The 16439-nt window shown below is 50.9% G+C and overlaps 1 protein-coding gene across 2 annotated transcripts in view; it reads left to right on the top strand.

The window, feature by feature from the left end:
* Nmt (N-myristoyl transferase) overlaps positions 1–16439 on the top strand; it is a 160447-nt gene that overhangs the window by 88133 nt on the left and 55875 nt on the right. The gene's annotated exons all lie outside the window — the stretch shown is intronic.

The following is a 16439-nucleotide window of genomic DNA, read 5'->3' on the forward strand; positions in this document are numbered from 1 at the left end:
ATAAATAAATGTGACATGATGATGATGGTGCATTGTAGTTGGAGAAGGATCACATGCCGATGGTTGAAGGTTGAGTTTTTTGCAGTGACAGTATCACTTGGTGATCCACAAGCACAAAAAGCAACAATTTCATTTTGTTTGTCTCTGAATGTTACCATTTGTACATTATTTTGTAAGTCTTCAACTGCATGTTACAATCAGGGCTGTATTAACATCTAAGCTGCTCTGGGCTATTTGGCCTTCAACACCCACAGGTGCAACCAAAAAAATTAAATTTTAAAAAATATTTTGTTGTAAAAAGTGTTCACGTGTGTTCCCTGCTCAGGGGAAAAATATAAAAATCGTAGGTGGCATATTTTGGCGACAATAGGGTGGGGAAGTCTGGCAAAAAAGAAGCGTTGACAGAGCAATCGTCGGTGACGGTCTGCTCCGCCCGAACTGTCAGGCGGGAGTTGCCACAAAGATGATATTGCCTAATTATTTCAATGTCTGATTTTTTCTAATTTTTTGCAGTAATATTATAAAATAGTGTGTAGTGCAATATATTTATATAATAAAGTATGTACAAATCCACAAAGGCCGTGACGAGGATTCGAACCTACGTCCGAGAGCATCCCAGATGCTGCCTTAATTGACTGAGCTATGACAAGGTATAAGAATTGCAACCAGAAATTCTACTGAATTTACTTGGATCCGAGTCTGCAGAAAAAACCCAGCGTTGAATGTAAAGAAACGCCATTTTCTGGGCGAGTCCCGTAGGCTCCCCGGAGCTTACTTGGCTGAGATGCTAATGTCAGACTTTGGCATCAGTCATATGTATGGAGTTCTTATGGGCCTACCGGGGACCATGGGCCAGAACCTGCCCCCCTCTAGAGAGGCAAGGAGAGCAATGGCCTATAGAAACCTCCGTGTAATTGGAAGCATTCTATGTCTGCCATCGACCGGGTTAGGCACCCAGACAGGTAGGCGTTCCAAAACAAACCCCTATTCTGGTGAAAATTGCAACCAAAAGTCGAACGAGTTGATAGAATTCCCCAAACAAAAACGAGCAAACTAGTTTGACGTCATCTGTCGTCGCGCCGTTGTCTGCGCAGCCCCCCCTTCCCGGGAGGGGGAACAAGCAGCCCCAGATCTACCGCGCCGGCGATCCACACTCCAGTTCTGAGGCTGGATGTCAAAAACATGCGAAAATACCGCCGACCGGAGGGAGGGAGGGATGCCGGGGAGCCTCCGGGACTCGCCCAGAAAATGGCGTTTCATTACATTCAACGCTGGTTTTCTTGGGGGAGCCCCTACGGTTTCCCGGAGAGAACTAACTACGCACAGAGCAAAAGAATAGGGACTTACCCAGGAGGCGGTTGCTGCTCACTCCTCAACCCGAAGTTGAGACAACTGACTGCATGCCACCGACCCAAAGCGACACAGGCCTGTCCGGGCCCAGGAACGTTTACTAGGTAACGAGCAGTCAGGACCCTCTTCGACTGCCAAAATCCCCGGGCCCGAATGTCAGCCCAGGACATATTGCCAATGACGGCGGCAAGAGCCGCGAACTTGCGGACGTCGTGGGCACGAGGATAGACCGCAGGCTGGCTAGCCTTAATAAGCCTGCAGACGACCTGGGAAGCCTGCACCCTCGAACAGGGAAGAAGGGAAACCGGGTCAACCCAAAGCGCATCCACGGACACAGAAGCCGTGGTGCGCAAATAACGGCGGAGAGCCGCAACCGGACACAGAACATGATGCACCCCCCGCCGAACCAACCAAGCATCAACAACCCAAGGGCCCCTCCGGAACACAGCGGTCTCATTCTTCGCCAGAAAAGGAGAAGGCTGCAGAAGAACAAAACGATCACCCCGACCGAAGGAGCAGAAACCTCTGCTCCGGAGGAGAGCATGAAGCTCACCCACCCGACCCCCAGAGGCCAATGCCAACAGGAAAAGAGCCTTCAAAAAACAATCCGGAACCGAAGGGCCACAACAAAATGAGAAGAAAGAAAAGAAAGCACTCTGTCCAAAGACCAGGACGGCTCAGGCGGTGCATGAGCAGGCCGTAGGTAAAAACACCCGAGACAGCTTGCGAAACAGCGCAGACAAGACATCAATACCGAGAGCAAGCTTAAGCAGCTCCGCCAGTGCCGCATGATACGAGGCGACAGTGTTAGGCATATGAAGATAGTCCTGGAACAACCAAGAGAGAAAGGACAACACCACCCTAACAGAAAGCGAAGTACAGCGACGAAGACGTAAGAAGAACTGGAAGCGCGAAGACTCGAGGAGAAGATCGAACCAGCCACGTGACTTACCAGGCCGATCTGTTGGAAGAGTTGGAACCGCGGAAAAACCTCCGAGTTCGAACACAGAGCAAGCAGTGCCTGAAACCACGGCTGGGCCGGCCACCAAGGGGCCAAGAGGACAACTCTCCCCTGGTAAGTCTCTAAATGAGTCAGAACCTGGACCAACAGCTGAACCGGGGAAAAGAGGTACAGAAACCCCCACCTCGACCAGTCCTGCCGAAAGGCGTCGACCCTGACGGCCTCGCAGTTGGGAAAGGGCGCCACATACAGGGGAAGGCACCGCGACCACACCGACGCGAAGAGGTCCACCTCAGGGCGTCCGAACGTCTGGCCAAAGCCAACAGGAGGAGTCGGCGTCGACCGTCCATTCTGTGGAAAAGGAACGAAACGAGACAAGCCGTCGGCCAAGACGTTGGACACTCCCTGCACATGAACTGCCATGGGAGCGCAACCCCGAGAACTCAGCAGACAAGTCACCCGAAGCGACCAGCGCCAAAGAGCCGAGGACCGCATCGAACCCCCCTGGTTCAGACAGTGAACCACCGGGGAGCAGTCAGAGTGGAGCCAGATCATCGACCCGTGGGTGACTTGAATCCTGTAAAGAGCAATCCACACCGCCGCGAACTCCTGCACAGTGTTGTGGGCTCGACGGAAGGACGGACCCCACCAACCCTGGCCGGCCTGGTGAGCACTGGTCACAAAGCCCCAGCCAAGAGACGATACGTCCATGAACACATTGAGCGAGGGCTCAGGTAGGCGCCAAGGCACTGAACCCCGAAAAACCCGAAGAGGAAGCCGGCGATGCAGCAACCGACGCAAAGCCCCCGGGATCCGAAGCCAGCGATCGTGAGAGAGGCGGAAAAAATGTCCCCAAAGGAACCAGAACAGCAGACGAAGTCAAACCCGACCCGGCGGGTAGACCAGCATCGTGAAGTTCAGGCTCCCGCACAGACCCTCAAGCAACCGCCGGGTGACCCGGGAGCCCCCCAGAAACAGGCACAAGCTGGACCTCGGCCGCAGAAGAGACTTCGGAGGAAGAGACAAGGAAGCAGTCCGAGAGTCCCACACAAGGCCAAGCCAGGTCCGAACCTGGGAAGGAACCAGATGGGACTTCCTCCAGTTCACCAAGAACCCGAACCCAGCGAGCTGAGAAAGAACCAGATCCCCGGCTAGCAGACAAGCGAACTGGCTGGGAGCCCAAACCAGCCAGTTGTCGAGGTAGGCAAACACCTGAACATCTAACAGACGCAGACGGGTCACCACGACGTGCATGAAAACGCGAGGTGCCAGGTTCAAACCGAACGGAAGACAATGAAAGTGGTAAGCATGAAGCCCTGCAACAAAACCGAGCCAGTCCCTGAACCCCAGGTGAACTGGGACGTGCCAATATGCGTCCCGGAGGTCCAGGGACACCATCCAAGCGCCCGGCTCCAACAGCAGCCGAACCTGGGACAGTGTGGTCATCTGAAAGGAGGGGCAATGAACCCAGGGGTTCAGACGGGGCAAGTCCAGAATGAACCGCAGGTCCGCGCAGTCCCGTTTCGGGACTGGAAACAGACGGGAAATCCATCTGAGGGACGTCGTTTCGACCACACCCATGCGAACCCACTCCAAGATGACCTGACAGAGCGCAGGGGAAGAAGCCTGCCCCGCCAGCCCCAAACCCCCCGTAGGGAAAGGGGCCACCCAATGCCACCGGAGGCCGGGCGCCGGCGCCCCTTACAAGACCCAGAACTTCGCACAGAGCGAACACCACCCCGACCAGACGAAGGAGGAGCCGAACCCGAACCTGACACCAGTGGCCTACCACGACGAGAGGAACCCCGAGCCTTGGCACGACCGTTCCGGGAAAGCCCACCACAGGACCCCCGGAGAACCAGCAAGTCTGACATAGGACAGCAAGAAGCCAAATCAGCCTGAATAAACTGCGCAACGGCTGAAGCATCAAACAAAAGAGGGCAAAAAGACGATGACAGCCTATCTTGAGGTTATCTTGAGATGATTTCGGGGCTTTAGTGTCCCCGCGGCCCGGTCCTCGACCAGGCCTCCACCCCCAGGGAGCAGCCCGTGACAGCTGACTAACACCCAGGTACCTATTTTACTGCTAGGTATATTAGTTTCAAGAATTCACAAAAATTTGAGATCAAGCTGTAAATTGGAGAAAATGAGAAACGTACTACATTCTAAATGAATAAAACTACACAAGACGGAGAGGGTTACTTGTAGTGCAGATGTACAGTACCGAGTAAGGAATCCGAGCGATCTTGGACTTACACGACTAAAACATAACCCAGCACAAAAATGGAGTAGTATTAATTCGATATTAAATAATGAGATATTACTGAAGATGAAATGGACCCACAGAAGACGTGCAATATGCATATAATACTAATGTATGACACTATACTATATAATCATTTTCTGAAATATACATAAAATCTTTAAAAACTATATATATATACACAATCCTAACCAACTTGTCACAAAACTTCAAGATGTTTAGGATTTTTCCTCCTTCTCCTTATTGTACTTCTCCAGTTCCTTCAAGAACTGTGCGCGGGGTTTCATGACAGTTGGCTTCTCTCCCCTGCACTTCGGGCAGAACCATTTCCCCTTCGGCTTGTTGGTCAGTCCCACACACGAGAAATGGAACCATTCAATTGGGCACAAGTCGTTATCACAACCAATCATCTCTCCATATGAAACCTGTTCACAAAGGCAATAGGTTGGCTCGTCTGGGTCAATGGGAATTTCTGTGGGTGAATCTTCTCGCTCTCTCTCGACTCTTGCCTTGCGCTTCTTCTTCGTAGTCTTCTTCTGAGCTGTGCTCTTGTTTGTTGGCACCTTCTCTATGTGAGGTGTGGCAGGAGCATCGTTGGAGCCTAAGAGCCAAGGCCCAAGCGGATTCCACAGAGGAGGCAAGCACCGTCTGCCGACACGCGAGCCGGGAGGCATAAAACAGAGCCACCGCATCCTGCAAGATCGGCACGAAAAGCTTCAGCAAGGCAGCCAACGAGTGAGCTGCCGAGGCCAAGGCACCAGACCCCGGAACAGCCCCAAGCGCCCCCACATCCTCCGTAAGCTAGTCAGAAGACAGCTCGAGGAGGGAAAAGAAGCGCAAGGCCACAACCAAAAGGCCCCGAGTGTGCAAGTCTTCCCCCACCTGCGTTGCCGAAAGTAGGGGAACCTGCACATGGAGCTGAATGACACCTACATCCCGGGGAAGGGTAGGAGCAAACACACATTGAGGTGCTCAAGGTCACCCCCCAGGAAAACTTGAAGCACTGTTGAAGCCTCCCGCCACTCAAGCGTGTGGGAACGGCAGAAGGAGTGCCAAGCCTCCAAGGCAAAGACAGGACAGTCCGCCAGCCAGGACGACTCCTGAACCTTGTAACAGAGCCAGAAAGGGAACGAAGTCCCAAACTTGAAAGCCGAGGGATCCATTGCCAAGGCATAATCTGGGTCACGCAGGAGGTTTGCCGCAAAGGCCGCCCGTACCGCAGCGGGTTGGATGCGATAAGCCGAAAACCTCCGGAAAGACTGAACCGAAGCACCCGAGGGAACACAGAACCGAACCATTGGAGGGGCAGACAACAAATCCAACTCGTATGCAGATGGGGGAAAAGAAAACCCCACTCCTTGCAACAGTAAGCCCCGCTCAGAGGGTAGAAAAACCCAGGCGGGGTCCAGCGGGGCCTAAGGCCCCCAAGTCAGCACCTCCCCAGCCCCAGGGTCCTCCCCAGCAGGACCCGGGGCCCGAGTCCTCCCCCCAAGCACCGACCCCACTAGACAAGGCCGGCGCAGCCGTAGAAGCCGGATAGAATGAGGCCCACTGGTCAGACCCAGAGGCTTCAGCCGGGGGAGGAGACTCGAATGCCTCCGTCGCCACACCAGAAGGGGCATTCCCCGAGGCTGCCCGAGTCTCAAGACCAACTAACCCCTGCCCTGACTCCAAAACCCTCAGACGTTTCTCCCCTGCCAGAAGCAGGGGAGGGGGACCAGAACAAACAACAGGAGGGGAAGGACCAGGAGGTGCAGACTGAACCAGGGTCGAAGCGATCCCCACCCCCAAGTCCGGGTCCCTATAAGCAAAACGGGGCAGCTGTGGGGCATCCGGGTGAGCAACCAACCTAGCTCGTTGCAACAACTGAAACCTAGAATGCAATGCCTGCACAGCTTGTACCTGAAGATGATCATCCACAGATTGAGTAAATTGATTCACCAGCAAGCAACAAAACTCACAGGACTCGCGGTCGAAAGTGTCACCGACCCAACGGGCTGCATAACGGAGGCAAAAACAGTGAGGGTCGCCCTGAGACAAGGGGACCGAACAACCCTCAAACTCGCACGAAGCGAGGGGGGACCCCAGGGTCTTATTCATCAGACCCACGCATCCCCTAGGGGATTCCCAGGGTCCTGAGCGTTTACTTGAAGAGGATTCACGCTCAAGTAAACCCAGGCAGGGTACTGCTAACCGGCGCCCAAAACTACCAAACAAACTGTCTAAAGCTGAACCCCAGGGACGTGTACACTCATGGGGGACCAAGCAGGGGGGCACCACCAAGTTTCAGGGTGAGGTCAAACACCAGTGGCAAATAGGGCAGAACCCCCCACCAAGGCAAAAAGAAAAAGAAAAACAAAACCCCGCAAGAGGACAACGTACCCCAAGGAACAGAGCCAGCCGCTGTGATAGGTGACAACTAGCTGCACAGCACCCTGCACCCCACCAGTGCAAAAACTGCCTCTTACCCTAAGGTTAACTAGGGGAGACAAAACCCCCAAGTACCCAAAGAGCGGCCGAGAAACTGAGCAGTAAAACGGACACACAGAGGCTGACCCCGAGGATCTTGTGAAAGGTAACCCCAAGCACCAAGGGCAGTGCTTACAAGGAACCTAGGGAAGGGAACCCTGGGCGCATGCAGCCCAAGTTCTGAGGAATATCTCCTGGCTCTCGCACCCCTGGAGTACAGCAGCCACACACAAGGCACAGTGCCGCAAAAAGACTGGAGCCAGAGCACTCAACCGAGCCGATAGCATCAGCCTCAAGAACTGGGGTGTGGATCCCCGGTGCGGTAGGTCTGGAGCTGCCCCTTTCCCCTCCCGGGGAGGGGGGGGGTTGCGCAGGCAGCGGCACGACGACGGATGACATCATACTAGTTTGCTCGTTTTTGTTTGGGGAGTTCTATCCACTCGTTCGGCTTTTGGTTGCAATTTTCACCAGAATAGGGGTTTGTTTTGGGACGTCTACCTTTCTGGGTGCCTCTCCCGGTCAATGGCAGGCATAGAATGCTTCCAATTACACGGGGGTTTCACAAAGGCTTTCGATAAATGTGACCATGGCGTGATAGCACACAAAATGAAGTCAATGAGAATAACCGGTAAAGTAGGACGCTGGATACTCAGTTTTCTGTCAAACAGGACTCAGCGAGTAACTGTCAACCATATAAAATCTAGTCCAAGTGCAGTGAAAAGCTCTGTACCTCAGGGTACAGTCCTTGCACCGCTGCTTTTCCTTATTCTCATATCAGATATAGACAAAAATACAAGTCACAGCTTCGTATCATCCTTTGCAGATGACACAAAAATCAGTATGAAAATTACCTCGGCTGAGGACATTGAAAAACTTCAAGCTGATATTAATAAAGTTTTCGACTGGGCATCAGAAAATAACATGATGTTTAACAGTGATAAATTCCAGGTACTCAGGTACGGTAAAAATGAGGACCTTAAACATAATACAGAGTACAAAACACAATCAAATGTACCCATAGTAGGAAAACAGCATGTAAAGGATTTGGGAATAATAATGTCTGACGACCTAACGTTTAAGGAGCATAACCAAGCAAATATTGCGACAGCCAGAAAAATGATAGGATGGATTACGAGAACTTTCAAATCCAGGGATCCCATCACAATGGTTGTACTCTTCAAGTCACTTGTGTTGTCCCGTCTTGAGTACTGCTCAGTACTCACTTCCCCCTTCAGAGCAGGAGAGATTGCTGAAATAGAGGGAATACAGAGAACATATACGGCACGCATAGACGCAATAAAGCACCTAAATTATTGGGATCGTCTCAAAGCCCTCCAAATGTACTCACTAGAAAGAAGACGAGAGAGATATCAAATAATATACACCTGGAAGATACTGGAGGGCCAAGTACCAAATCTACACAGTAAAATAACAACGTACTGGAGTGAACGACATGGAAGAAAATGTAGAATAGAACCAGTGAAGAGCAGAGGTGCCATAGGCACAATTAGAGAACACTGTATAAACATCAGAGGTCCGCGGTTGTTCAACGTCCTCCCAGCAAGCATAAGAAATATTGCCGGAACAACCGTGGACATTTTCAAGAGGAAACTAGATTTATTCCTCCAAGGAGTGCCGGACCAACCAGGCTGTGGTGGGTATGTGGGCCTGCGGGCCGCTCCAAGCAACAGCCTGGTGGACCAAACTCTCACAAGTCGAGCCTGGCCTCGGGCCGGGCTTGGGGAGTAGAAGAACTCCCAGAACCCCATCAACCAGGTATAGGCCATTGCTCCCCTTGCCTCTCTAGAGGGGGGGGGGCAGGTTCTGGCTCGTGGTCCCCGGTAGACCCATAAGAACTCCATACACATAACTGATGCCAAAGTCTGAAATTAGCATATCAGCCTAGTAAGCTCCGGGGAGCTGTAGAGGCTCCTCCCAGAAAAATTGTGTAAAATCTTAGTTTGTGTCTCGGAGAGGCTGCAGGGTTGAACCAGATTGAACTACTGGGTTGAGCCAGTTGACATTCTTGTTGGATTTTAACATGGGGTATGGCCATATGTACGTTACATATACACATACCTATGCCTATGCTTTGTATATGTACGGTGTATACATATGCCTTCTGTACCCCTCCCCTTCCTCCTATGAGTTGGAAGCCATGTTTCCTGTTCTTGGGGTCTGGGTTTTGGTGCTCGTGTAAGTTTTGCTTCTGTCATTAGCACTTGAGTGTGGGCTTGTTTTTTCCTCGTACTAGTTTGTGTATGTGGTTCATGTACCTTTTGTTGCCGATTGCTTATGGTCTTGTCCCTGGCTTCCAGTGCTTGGACTGTCTTTCGGGTCTTTTCATTGTATTTCCGTCTTCCTGCGTCTCCTACACATTGTTGTGTATCTTGGTAGGTGCATATTGGCTACTCTCACACTCGTGTTAGGTTAGGATATGTTTTGGTTCCGTTTCCTGTTGTAGAACAGGCCCAGTATTCCGGAATGGCTCTTGAGTTCTTCCTTTTCTCCTTATCTGTCACTACCAGCTTGTGTGTTACAATGTCTACTGGTGTATGTGGCTTTCCGTTCATCCACTCCTGCTCCTACAGTTCTTTTTCGTTGGGGCAGGGGGGCTCTTGGCTTCTGGCCCTGGCTGCGGCTTTTCTTTGTGTTCCTTTCCGGACAGTACGTTCTTGTTTTAGTGCAGTTCATGTCTTTTGTAGTTCTCCTTCCTTCCTCGGCAACGCGTGCTTCGTTCTTCCCTGCTGGGGCTGGTGTTGCCGCTCCTTGCGGGTCGTTGTCACTGTTTTCCGCTTCGCGTCTCGGGTTTCGGCTCATGGTGTTCAGTTCCTTGTTGGTCTCTGCCAGGGTCTTGGCTCTTTAAGTTTTTTGCTGCTCTTTTTGCCCTTGCTGTTTGCAGAGTTTGTGGTTGGCAGTTTCTGCAAACAGCGGCTTCTTGTCGTCTGTTCTCAGGCGTATTGTTCCTTCAAGGGTCCTTTGCACAGACAGGGTGTGTCTGCTTGGCTGGGTTGGTTCTTTCCCAGCTCGCTGGGTTTGGGTTCCTGGTTCCCTGGCGGATGTTCTTTTTGGTTCTTTAACAGCCTTTGTTCCGGCGCGGCTTGCTCCGTGTCCGTGCCCAGGGGTTTTCCTAGTCTTCTTGTCCGGTACTTTTGACTCGAGTCTCTCACCATCAGTTTGGTAATCAGGTGGCTTCTTGAATGTGTCCCACCTGCGTGCTTCGTCTCGGCGGTGGTATGGGGTTTTCTGGCGATCCTTCTTTTTCTTTTTGTCTCTTCGTAGGTGTACTGCGCTCTTTGTTGTCGTGGTCTTGTCCTTCTCTCGTGGTGGTTCAGGGCCGTCTTCTGGACACATACTGTCACCTTGTCTCGTGTGGCATGGCGGAGCCGCTTCGGATTGCTCCGGTTTTGTTGTTCCGTCAGCACTGTTCACGGATTGTTTCGGGCATTGTTCACCTCCGGCCTGCTCATACTCCACCTAAGCTGTCCTGCTCTGGGGCAGGGTGCTCTTTTCTCTATTCCCTTCGGTCTGTTGTGGCCCTTTTGGTTCCTGGGGGTCCCTGGGTTTGTTATTGCTTGGTTGGTTGACCGGGGTGGTTCTTCTTGTGTCCGTTTGCGGCTCTCTGCCGTTCTTTGTGTCCCACGGCCTCTGTGGCCGGGCTGCACATTGGGTTGATCTGGTTTCCTTTCTTCCTTGTTCTCGGGTTTGGGTCTCTTTGGTCGTCTGGTGGGTCCTTCTGTCTAGCCGTCTTGCTGTCTCTCCCCGTGCCCTTGACGTTTGTAGGTTTGCTGCGCTTACTGCCGTCTTTGGTGGCATGTCTTTGGCTGACATTCTTGTACAGGGTTGTTGGGCAGTCGTACTGGGTCCTGACTGCGCGCTCTCTTGTTTATGTTCCTGGGCCTAGTCAGGCCTGTATCGCCTTGGGTCAGCTGTTGCAGCCTGTTGTCTCAACTTCGTATTGTGGTGTGAGCGCCGACCGTCTCCCAGATGCGTCCCTCTGTTTTTATCTTTGGTGAAGTAGCTCCGGGGAGCCGTAGGGGCTCCCCCCAGAAAACCAGCGTTGAATGTAATGAAACACTATTTTCTGGGCGAGTCCCGGAGGCTCCCCGGCAACCCTTCCTCCCTCCCGGTCGGCATTTTTTTCACGTTTTTCATATCCAGCCTCAAAACTGAAGTGTGGATCGCCAGCGCGAGGGTCTGGAGCTCCCCCTTTCCCTCCCAGGGAGGGGGGGGGGGAGCTGTGCAGACAAGCGGCGCGGCTCGTGTGACATCATGCTTGTTTTCTCATTTTTCTTTTGGGGAGTTCTATCCACTCTTTGGTGATTTTCGTTGTTTTAACCAGAATAGGGGTTTGTTTTGTGGCGCTTACCTTTCTGGGTGCCTGTCCCGGTCGATGGCAGATATAGAATGCTACAAATCACATGTGCATTTCTTTGGGCCATTGTTCCTCGTGCCTCTGTTAGGGGGCCAGGTTCTGGCTCGTAGTCCCCAGTAGGCCGAGTGGACAGCACGCGGGACTTGTGATCCTGTGGTCCTGGGTTCGATCCCAGGCGCCAGCGAGAAACAATGGGCAGAGTTTCTTTCACCCTATGCCCCTGTTACCTAGCAGTAAAATAGGTACCTGGGTGTTAGTCAGCTGTCACGGGCTGCTTCCTGGGGGTGGAGGCCTGGTCAAGGACCGGACCGCGGGGACACTAAAAAAAGCCCCGAAATCATCTCAAGATAACCTCAAGATAAGGGGCCTAGAACTCCACCCACATTGACTGATACAAAATAGTTAGGGTATCCATATCAGCCTGGATAGCTCCGGGGAGCCTCCGGGACTCACCCAGAAAATGGCTTTTCATTACATTTAACGCTGGTTTTTTATACATTTACAAAATAAAAATATCACCTGGAAGATACTGGAGGGCCAAGTACCAAATCTACACAGTAAAATAACAACGTACTGGAGTGAACGATATGGAAGAAAATGCTTAATAGAACCAGTGAAGAGCAGGGGTGTCATAGGCACAATCAGAGAACACTGTATAAACATCAGAGGTCCACGGTTGTTCAACACCCTCCCAGCAAGCATAAGAAATATTGCTGGAACAACCGTGGACATTTTCAAGAGGAAACTAGATTTATTCCTCCAAGGAGTGCCGGACCAACCGGGCTGTGGTGGGTATGTGGTCCTGCGGGCCGCTCCAAGCAACAGCCTAGTGGACCAAACTCACAAGTCAAGCCTGGCCTCGGGCCGGGCTTGGGGAGTAGAAGAACTCCCAGAACCCCATCAACCAGATATCAATCAGGTAACTAGCGTGTCTTATGCGCTGGCAAATACGGTATTTATTTATTTTTCTGTGGAGGAGCCCCATTAACTCCCTGAAGCTATCTTACTGATCAAGTGCCTTACTACTTGAGTGTCATCAGTCAAAGACTTCTTGTATGCCAGCCGGGGACCATGAGCCAGAACCTGGCCCCCTCAGAGGTGCAGGGAGCAATGACCCAGTAACACTTAACATTTAAAGTTTGTCATCTTGCCATCGACCAGGGAAGGCACCCAGAGAGGTAGGCGAATCAAAACGGATCACTTTCTGGTTGAACAATGCGACTTACGCCCTTAAAGTATTAAAAGAACTCCCCCACAAAGAGCACAAACAAGCAAAAATTTGTCTAACTAACCCCCACTTGTTAGCTCTGCCTCCCACCCCTGCGTGGTGAGGGAGGAGCTGGTTTGGGTGTGCCAGGCTGCCCCCAGCCAGTTCTTGACTGATGTGTTGTGCCAAGTGGTTGCTGTCGCTCTGGCTCCGTGTTCCCATTTTCTTTAGTGTGTTCGCCCTTGCGGTGGTGTTTATATATGGAGGTGTGCGTGTAGCCAGATTAGTGTAATGGAGCTGCATGCATCTAGGGTCACCTTTCCTAGGTGCTCAGTAAGTATTGCCCTTGTGTGACCAGGGTTATCTTCCCTGGTGCATTCGGGAATCGTTCCCCTGTTTGAAGAGTTCCTCGCTTGTGGTGATCTCTGCCCTTCTTGAGAGGTTATCTTGAGATGATTTCGGGGCTTAGCATTCTCACGGCCTGGTCCTCGACCAGGCCTCCATCTTGTTACAACCCCCCCCCCCCCCTCCCCAGGAAGCAGCTCATAGCAGCTGTCTAGCTCCCAGGTACCTATTTACTGCTAGGTAACAGAGGCAACAGGGTGAAAGACACTGCCATTTGTTTCCGCCTCCACCAGGGATCGAACCCGGAACCTCAGGACTACGAATGCGAAGTGCTGTCCACTCAGCTGTCAGGCCCCATGGCCTTGGGGTGTGTCGGGGGATCTTTAGGTCTTCCGTATTACCCTGGGTAGCGGAGTGGAGTTGGCTGGTGGGGCGCACCATTACTAAGCATTGCCTGCTCTTCAGCTAACTAAGGGGAGCCGGTGGCTGAGCGGACAGAACACTGGACGCGTGATTCTGTGGTCCTGGATTCGATCCCGGGTGCCAGCGAGAAACAATGGGCAGAGTTTCTTTCACCCTGATGCCCCTGTTACCTAGCAGTAAATAGGTACCTGGGAGTTAGTCAGCTGTCATGGGCTGCTTCCTGGGGGTAGAGGCCTGGTCAAGGACTGGGCTGCGGGGACTCTTAAGCCCCAAAATCATCTCAAGATAACCTCAAGAAGAAGGTGTGCCAATATTTCTCCCCGACTGCTTCTTGGGTGTTGTGGGGTCTCAGGTTTTTACTGTGGGGGAGCCCTGTCTGCTCTCTGAAGCTATCCGAACTGATATGTGCTATTAGTTAGGGTCATCGGTCACAGGAGTTCTTATGACTATCAAGAACCACGAGCCAGAACTTGGCCCCTTCAGAGAGGCGCAGGTTGCAATGGCCTATGAGCACTTTACATTTAAAATGTCATAATTGCCATCGACTGGGGAAGGACCCAGGAAGGTAGGCAAATCAAAACAGACCACTGTCTGGTTAATCTGTGCGATCTACATCCCAGTAGATCAAAACAACTCCCTTAGAAAGAATCCAATCAAGCAACCCTTCATGCGGCTGGCACTTCCGCTTGGGTATAAAGCTACCACAACCACGCCTAGGATGTGGTGGCTTTCCTCCTCCATTGCCCCCAAGGTTTCACCACTGCTACTGATGGTCGATTTGCCTGCTTCCACGCAAAGGGGTCTACTGGCTTAGCTGGTCCCAATGCCTGGGATTGCTGTTGGGCTGACGTACCCTGCAGGTCCTGGAAAACCCCCATGGGCTTTAACATGGTTCTGTCCTAGTCCACTCTCGCCCTGTGCGAAGTTAACGGTACATCGCTCCTGCCTCAGGGTGACGATCATCCCTTCTGTCCCAGCCATGCTGCCTGTTGGGTCGGTGACCCGTAGGTGTTCACCGGTTGTGCTTCTGTTTACCCATTCCTCGTCTGCGGATGATTGGCTTGAGGATTTGGGGACATTGGTCGTTTCGCAACCCGTTCTCGCACTTTCTTACGGTCAATATTGACTTATTAACACTTTCACGCATTTGATGATTTCTAGGTCGTCACCAAATTTTCTTACGTTTCCGCATAACAGACTACGCGTGTAGTCCGGCGAAAAAATATTTGTATAAATTCCATTTATTATCCGATCAACTTGGGAATAGTTTACAAATGTTTGCCATGAAATTTACGTTTTTTCTAATAGCCGAACAGCTTATTAAAGAGAACGGCATGGCAGTGAATCATCGTGTTAAAACAATTGTATTATTGACACGAGTATAATCGACGTAGTTTTTATATATGTTGCCGGTCGAACGCATCCTTATGTGACCTTTAATACTTATGTTCTTATAGAACATTCTATTGCGAACACATTGGAACAAAAATGAAATACATACATCGAAAAATAATGTCAGGACAGTGAATTGAATATACACTTTTCAAAGCGAGTTTCGCCAATATGCTGCCGCGGGTAACACTTCGACCATTTCCCACACTGTTTTGGGTGGGCTACGACATTGAATCTATATTTATATGCATATGTCCGTGTAGAGAATTTTATTGCGATTCCAATGATACCACAATTAGCGATGTAGGACAACTGTAGGCTTCGCAACCATTAAGAGTGGAAACATTTTGTTGCTGTTTGGCGCTCTCGGCGAGTGATCTGAATAGTTTTTTTATTTGGTGATGATAGTCCTTATGCTTTGGCGGCATTTTATAGGTATGTTCTTATAGACAATTTTATTGCGAACACAGTGATACCAAATTTAAATACGTGGGCCTTCAATTATTGTCAGGACAGTCAAAAGAGTGTACTGTACACTTTTTCGGTCTTACCACGTAGGCGCGCGAAACGCCGAAAGCACATACGGTAAGTTTTTTTCAGAACGCAGTGTGCGCGAAAGTGTTAAGTACGTGCATATGTGACGTACTAAACATACTAGTTTACCTTGAAAAGCTTCATAGAAAACACTGACCTTACCTAACCTTCTTAGTATGTTAAGATAAGCATCTAATTGCTTCGTAATTACAATTATTACTTAACCTATTATAGGTATAGGTTAAGTAATAATTGTAATTACGAAGCAATAACCTATTATAGGTATAGGTTAAGTAATGTAATTGCGAAGCAATTACCTATTATAGGTATAGGTTAAGTAATAATTGTAATTACAAAGTAATAAGATGCTTATCTTAACATACTAAGAAGGTTAGGTAAGGTCGGTGTTTTCTATGAAGCTTTTCAAGGTAAACTAGTATGTTTAGTATGTCACATATGCACGTATTTAATAAGTCAATATTGACTATACGAAATTGCAAGAACGGGTTGCGTTTCGACCATGATTCTGTCTTCGCCTCTTCGTTCCCAGGTGGGCGTTGTTTGCCCTGCCTCTTCCCCACCTGCTTCCAGTTCCCAAATGTCTGAGGGGTTTTGGAGTCAGGGCAGGGTTTAGATTGGGATGAGGCTCGGGTGGCTAAGTGAGCTGCCTCCTATAATTCGGGTGCGGAGGTGGTTGAGCCCGTTCTTCCTGCCAAGGCTTCTGGTTCATCCCAGTTGCTTGCTTTCTCAGAAGCCTTTCCCTTGAACTCTGCCTTTTCTTCAGGGGGGGTGGACGTGGAAGAGAGCTCTGCCTGAAGACCTGTGTTGGAGGTTCTTGGGGCTTGGGTGGAGTCCGCTTTGAGTGCTTAGGCTCCTCTTGACCCTGCTTGGGTCCTTGTGCCTTTGGGGCAGGGAATATTGCTGCAGAGAAAGGGTTTTCCGTACCTTCCCTACCTTTATGAATTCGAGTTAGGAGAGGCCCCCCCCCCTATGAGGTTGGTTTCCAAGTGCCTTTGGGTTCCTTTGAATCATCTTTCCGGAAACGTTTCCTCCTTCTTGGATTTTCCCTGGGAAGGTTCGGGAAGCCCTTGGTGTGTACTTCCAGCGAAACCCACCCTGT

This window comes from Procambarus clarkii, chromosome 67 (genome assembly GCF_040958095.1).
Source record: "Procambarus clarkii isolate CNS0578487 chromosome 67, FALCON_Pclarkii_2.0, whole genome shotgun sequence".
Taxonomy (NCBI): domain Eukaryota; kingdom Metazoa; phylum Arthropoda; class Malacostraca; order Decapoda; family Cambaridae; genus Procambarus; species Procambarus clarkii.